Here is a 6,991-nt window from a genome sequence, read left to right on the forward strand (position 1 = left end):
AAAAAAAAAAGGCAGTGGTTGGAAGGCCATTTTGCACAGTGTTAGGCATTGTAAAATCCATAGAAGTTGTTAACTTGCACAAAAAAAAATTAAATATTTTTAATGGGATGGGGAGGTGGGCAGATCTTTAAAAAACTAAAATAAAATTCAAACTCAGTTTCTCTTGTCTATTATGTTATTGAGTTGATGGTTTATTGGGAAATTACTTTTTATACTCTTATCCTGGTACTGTAACTGTATCCATATTATAAATATTATTATCTTACATATTTTTATTATTATTTTTTAATGTCCAAGTGCCCACGTGAATCTGCTGGTAAAATTTAGCACTTGTGTGTATATTCTATCTCTTCTTGTGTGTGTGACCAAGTATTTATACTCTGGTGCAACTAACTACCGTGTGCAGAATTGGTCCATGTGCAATAAAAACAGCAGTGCAGCTCTACCGAGGTGACGTGCCGTGTATCTGTAAGGGGTCCGCAATGACAAGAGAGACTGTTTGCTTCAAAACACAGACTGGCAGCCTTTTAATATCTCTTCATGACTCAATCACAGAGCAAAGTGCCTCTAGACCAAATAAGGTGCTCACCAACAGAGAGCCACAGATTTGCCCTAAATTTTCACAGCCGGATTCAAGGTATTCCAGACAACTTAGGCACCCTTGAGAGCCCATCTGCCGCACTTGATGGAAGAAGGGATTGTGTATCTTCTGCAAAGGAAAGCCAGAGAGAGTGTGTTGGAGCCCGGTACCTCAGCAGCGACTTCTCACAGAAACACAGGCAGGAAGGAGTGGCCCACTGGACGATGTCGCACACTTGAAATATGGTGAGTGGCTTCCACGGCTTATGTTTGTGTCCCCATTGATAACCACAGTGGGTTCACAGTTCCCCAGTGGCTGCTTAGAATGGAAAAAAAAAATGCTCATGCTTAAGCAAAGATGTATGAAAGGGCTCCTGAAGCAAATCGCTCTCTCAAGTAAGTACCCAGGTCCTTTTCAGCAGACATTCTGGGTGGGCAGGAAAGACAAACTGAACTTCCTAACTTCCATTTAACTTCCTAACAGAGTTATAACACCCAAATGGATAGAATTTATTCATTAAAATTAGTTCCTGAGAAGAATATAGTAAAATTCCATCCTGAGATTAATTGTACATTCCCCAAATCTGTTTATTCAATATGTTTAAACAAGCTTTTCATCTCGACTGAACCGTAATGTAACCAAAATGAAAAGTATATGTTTTGGCTCAGGCTTCACTCTAAGACAGACAGTTTCTTCCAGTCAAAGGTAGGACTCCCCATACTTTCTCCAAAGGCATGTCTGAAAGCTCAGGGATGTTTTAAGAATGGCGCTGGCCTCTAGATCCCTGTGGAAGGAAGAGTGAATGAACAGCAGCCATGTCAACAAAGACTCCTCACAGGTTTACCCATGTTTCCAGAAAAAGAAAGTAGGAACTGAAGAAGGAAAGAAAGAGGAAAGGGAGGGACAGGGAGAAAAGAGTGATGGTAAATGATAATACTTAAACTTATTTTGAAAATGTAAATCCATCTCAGGATAAAATAGTACTGTAAGTCCCCTAGGAACTGAAGTTCATTTTAGTATTACCCCCCCCCCCTGTATGTCCATACTTTTTGTTGGAGGGTTTTTCATTCATAACAAACTCGGTCTCATCTGAAGAACCCTGAGGTACCCGACAGATGCCTTGCTGTCCACATGAGAGTATCCCCACCCCAAACATGGGTGCTGCTCTGCAGACCTCAGCTCTGGATAGCATATATGCTCTCTCAACTCTAAGAACATGCTGTATTAACTACTGGGTAGACCAGTGCAGTGAACTAGAGGAAGTCCCTCTGCAGAGGGATCTCTTTACATGGGCTTGCAGTAAACAAGATAAGATTTTTGTGGGATCCTCCAAATGGACACCACAGATATTCACAGGTAGGCCTTGTCCAAGATTCTGAATATGCAGGGAAACTATCTTGGGTTGTTATTTAGGAGGAGAGCCATGTGTTGTAGGAACTGGTTTGCCAATCTCAAAAGTTACAGTAGGGGGTTCTGTGTGTTAGCCGGTGGAACAGTGTTACAGAGATGGGAGGAAAGGGCAGCTAAGCTGGAGCTGCCTCACCCTTGTATCTGTACACCATGCAGGGAGCTGCCTCACCCTTGTATCTGTACACCATGCAGGGAGCTGCCTCACCCTTGTATCTGTACACCATGCAGGGAGCTGCCTCACCCTTGTATCTGTACACCATGCAGGGAGCTGCCTCACCCTTGTATCTGTACACATCCAGACTTGCTACATTGGCCGTGGAAGCGGGCACGGCCAGGTTCTGGAGCTGTGGAGTAATCAGAATTTGGGGGTATATAAGCATCCCCCCCCAGTGTAGCCAGACACCAGGAGCCTGCTGCTGCTGAGCTTGGTCCTTTGAGTTTATTTTTCTGTTCTGTGTTTTCCTTGGAATTGGAATTATTAATAACTTCTAAGTGTCTATTGGGAAACCTTTCCTTGTTAAGCACATTTTCCCCAACTTATTTAAATTTCACATTGTGTTGGATCGCTGACTTCCTCTGACATTATGTAAGAATGCGAGGTAGAAAACGTCTCTGCCCCTCCCCCCTCCCCCGTGCTTGAGGGGGCGTGCACGGAGGGTTGAATTCTTAGCAGCAGCTTCTGAGGAAGCATCTTCTCGGGAAGCCTTAGACTAGAACTTGTGTTGCTAATTGTAACAGCCGTCTTCTGCCTGTCTCTAACATGTGTTCTTCCGGGCGGGGGGAGGAGGAAATAAAGCTTAGGAGTAGCTCAAGTTAAATGCATTGGCACAGATAATGTAGTTTTATTTGTGTGTTTCTGGCTCAATGCGCTGAGAAACACTAATTCTTTTGGCTCTCTGCCAATTTTCTACTAATCAAAATGGAGAAGATATGCAGTGTTTGGATTAGACCTAGAAATAGCTCCCTGCAGGCACATCAGCAAATGGAATTAACTTCTCCTCCTTCCCCGTCACTCACACTCTCCATGTTAGTTGAATTCCCATCTAGAATATTGCTTCTGAATCTCATAATTTTTGAATCTCCATATCCCAGGTAGTTTTTGTTCTGCTGTGGTGATCCACCAGACCACTTCCCAGAGGATAACCATCTCTGGAAACACCCACTTAACCTGATATCATTTGGAGTCTATCAGCCCCTAAAATATAAAATATAATCCTGGTTGTATTATCATCATCATCATCATCATCATCATCATCATCATCATCATCATCATCATCATTATTATTATTATTATATACTTTGTAGATTAACTTACTGCATCAACAGTTCTTTTACCTCTTAGTGGGAAGAAGGAGAGTTTCGGTCAATTAGATTTGGTTATGGGGGAGTTGAGAACCCTCCAAATGGAGTTGCTTTGACAGCCTGCAAGGAGCCAGCAGCCCTGGGAGTCCCGTGATGAGCTAGCCGGTGGTCACAAGAGCAGGATCTTTGCGGGCATGCTAGCAACACCCAAGGAAGCCAGAAAGCCGCTGCCTTTAAACTTTCCCTTCAGTCAGACACCGGGCACTGCTCATGTGCACGGGGCACCCAAGGCCCCTTCTTATCTTCCAGCCATCGGACCTGCCAGCTTCTTTAGGGGGGCGGAGGGTTGTTCTTCCTTCCTTCTTGAATGAACTAGAAGTCTAGACTACGTAGCTCTCCTCAGATGCTCTTTATTTCTTGGAAATAGTTTCCTAAAACAATGATTTTCCATATTTCTCGGGGCACAAATTCCCCCTCCCTGTCTCCCTCTCTCCCCCCTCTCTCTTTCTCTCTCTCTCTTTCTCTCCCCCCACCCCTCTCTCTCATACACACACACATACACACACACACACAAACACATGCACACACGCATGCACACAGTTCTTGCTCACAGCTGGCAATTAGAGTGTCAAGATCACCTTTCTATTAAGAACACCTCTGTTAATGCTTGCCTCTGAAGCATTTAATGTCTGGTTCTGTTGTTCTCCCAAGACTTCAAGTATTGCTCCAAATGAAGGGACAACTTCCAGAAACACAAAACAAAACAAAAACCCCTCAAATTGTTGTTTTCCTTTCCCATTTACTTGTGGGTTACCCTCCCAGCCTTTGTGTTTCTAACCCCATCACTTCTTAGTCATTTTACCTCCATAAGTCTATTGCTCGAATTAGTGACACTGCATGCAATTCTACCACATGAATTAAAGGTTGTGGGGTTTTGTTTCCCAAGCTTGTTGATTGTGGGAATTGGGGCTAGAAACCTTTGGAGGAGCGGAAAACCTGCTCGGACAGATGGCCACATGGGCCTCCCTGGCTTCTTCTCCAACTGTAGTTCCCGTGCCCAGTGACCTTGTGAAGGTCACTGGCTTTCTTGTGAATGGAGCTCTTTCCCACAAAGCTGCTCAGAGACTCTGAGGTGAAGGGGTCCTCTCTCTGCTGAGCTTACTGTCACCTTACCCTCTGTGACAGCCTTCCCTCTTTCCTAACAACTCCACCCACAAAAATCCCTGGGGCTTTTTTTTTTTTAATGAAAAAGAACAACTTAGAATAGCAAATATATATGCATATGTATAATATATGTAATATATAATATATATCCCACACACCCAAACAAATAGTCCTTCCTTTTTAAAACTGTACTTAAAATTCCACAGAAACCACAACTGAATAAGGTAATCTGCTTCCCAAGCTTAGGATTTAAAAACCTGTTTGCCACTCACTCTGCAAAGGCCGTTTGATGATTCTGAAACCACAGGTACTTGGAGAAAAAGAAAGTCATTTGGGAAAGCCCCCCGCAATGCTAGTTTAGTGTTGAGTTGTAGATGCTAATACCAACTCCCCAGATTGTTCTTTTTCTAGTTCTAGCAGTTTGGAGATGAAAAGTGCTGAGAGTCACAGGAGAGTTTTGCATTTTTTTTTCCTTACCTTTCTTTTGTGGCTTGCGGGATATTGGGTTTCTTTGTTCCCGATTTAATAAACAGCATCAAATCTACAGGAACTTTGCCTACTTCAAGTAGCTGTCATTTTAACTACAGGAACTTAGCTGTAACCTTAAAATTCTTGTTAAAAGTTCACTTAAAAATAGTAAAATGTTAAGAGATGTGGTGACTGCATTTTCTGCAGCCTGGGGAGTTTGAAAGCCGATAGAGGTAACCTTTTTTTTTTAGGAAAATGTTCTACTGTGAAGAAAGACTGCATTTGAATGATTCAGTGATCGGTCGATCCTAAGGTAGTGTTCCTCCATAGGTGTACCCGGGAAAACCCGAGTCTCTTAGAAAGATTCAAGACTTTGGCATGTGCACATTCTGGATACATCTGATTGGTGACTACTCAGCCCATGTGGGGTTCTCCATAAATCAATGTAAAACCTCAGAAAGTGGGATTGGAGGGACTGGAGTGCTAAATCACTGGCCTGACAAGTATTCAGCCCCACATCTTGGCAGCCACTTCTTTTACAGAGACTAAAATTCTGTGTGGAGTTTTGACTCCTGCTTGGTCTCAGAGGCGTCTGAAACTGACGGGCGAGTACTGTTCTGTTTCCAGAGCTTTACAGTGAGGGACGTGAAAATCACTACCAAACCTTTGTTAGTTTTCTGTTTCAAAGTAATTTTCTTAGTTAGTATATATTAATTACACATACTAATGGGTTTCATTGTAATATCTTCACAAATGTGTCAAAGGTATTTTAAGTGTTTTCAATGGAAACTTTTTTTCTCCTTTGAAAGTTTGCATTTTTTTTTAAAATTACATTTATTTATTTTAGGGTGTGTGTGCCTGCTACGACACACCACGGGAAGGTCAGAGGACTACTCTCAGGAATACACTCTCTCCTTCCATCATATGGGTCCCCGGTATTGAACTCAGGTTGTCAGGCTTGGTGGTTGGCACCTTTACCCCCTCAGCCATCTTGATGGCCCCTTCCACAGCTTTCATACTGTAAGCAAACCCACTTAGTTTCTCAACGATGTCACACCATTGCATTATTTTCTGTTGTTAATCACAAACCATCTCTACTAACAGAGACATCTCGTAGTGGAAGAAGAGAGCAAACACAGCCTGGTATAAAATGTCAGCCAGCATCTACCTATCCTGGAATTTTCTTAATATTTTTTTTTCTTCTTCTTAGATCAGTGTCTCCAGAGGCACAGAGCTCTGAAGATCTAAGAGGGAAACTTACACAGAGTTAAAATATGTAACGTGGAAAATGATCTATCTCCACAGCCCTACAAAGCATCCTGCAAGCAGGGGTGGGGCTGGCAGTGTAGACCCCCCTCTCCGCCATGCTTAGTACAGCCTGCACTCTGAAGGGCACAGGTGCACGGCTCTCCTAAAGGGCACGTGTGCCATCTTCACGGCAGATGCGCCCAGAAACACGCGGGGCGCCTCCTGGGTGACGACTCTGATGTGATGCATATGTCCAACTACTGTTCACTGAGGGCACTGCGGAGCTCTCCCAGAATCTGCAGTCTGTCCCCGAGGCGTTCACGCTTTGGGGAGATGAGGCACCCCCAGAAAATGTGATAATGAGGCAGGTGTAGTTCCGTATGAGAGACATATGGGCTAGATGGCTAGACTACACCAGCTCCCCGTCCAACAGAAACACACAACAAGCTGTGTTTAATGTCACATTCACTAGTAGCTTCTTAAAGAGGAGAAAATAAATAGATGAAATTCGTGTCTTGACATATAAGTGATATATAAGGGCATTAACAAAGATATTCTATACATATCTGTGCGTGTGTGCCAGCAGCAGAAGACAGGGTGTATAGCCTGTTGACGTAAACATGAGGCTAGTACAGAGGCATGAAGGGCCATTCTCCCAGACATTACAGGGGGAAGGAAACTGTATGAACAAAAGCAAAGCATTGTCGGTACTCCAGATGAATATTCTGGTAGGAAATAGCTGCTTGCAGATAGTCCATGGTACAGACACTCAAGGTGCACCTGCACACCTGGAGGAGTCCCCTGAGAGCACGGGGAGTG

General features: G+C 43.6%; 1 protein-coding gene across 3 annotated transcripts in view; it reads left to right on the forward strand.

Annotated features, from left to right (window-relative positions):
* Adrb1 (adrenoceptor beta 1) overlaps positions 1–6,695 on the forward strand; it is a 9,256-nt gene extending 2,561 nt beyond the window's left edge. The window contains exons 2-3 of one of the 3 annotated variants that reach the window (XM_031390785.1): positions 627–825; positions 6,135–6,695. The gene's annotated coding sequence lies outside the window, so the exon portion shown is untranslated. Of the gene's footprint in view, positions 1–297; positions 446–626; positions 826–5,175; positions 5,978–6,134 lie in introns of those variants that run through there. The other 2 variants (XM_031390786.1, XM_031390787.1) reach the window with 2 other exon arrangements.
* Positions 6,696–6,991: the final 296 nt, after the last annotated feature.

Source organism: Mastomys coucha, unplaced genomic scaffold (genome assembly GCF_008632895.1).
Source record: "Mastomys coucha isolate ucsf_1 unplaced genomic scaffold, UCSF_Mcou_1 pScaffold21, whole genome shotgun sequence".
NCBI lineage: Eukaryota > Metazoa > Chordata > Mammalia > Rodentia > Muridae > Mastomys > Mastomys coucha.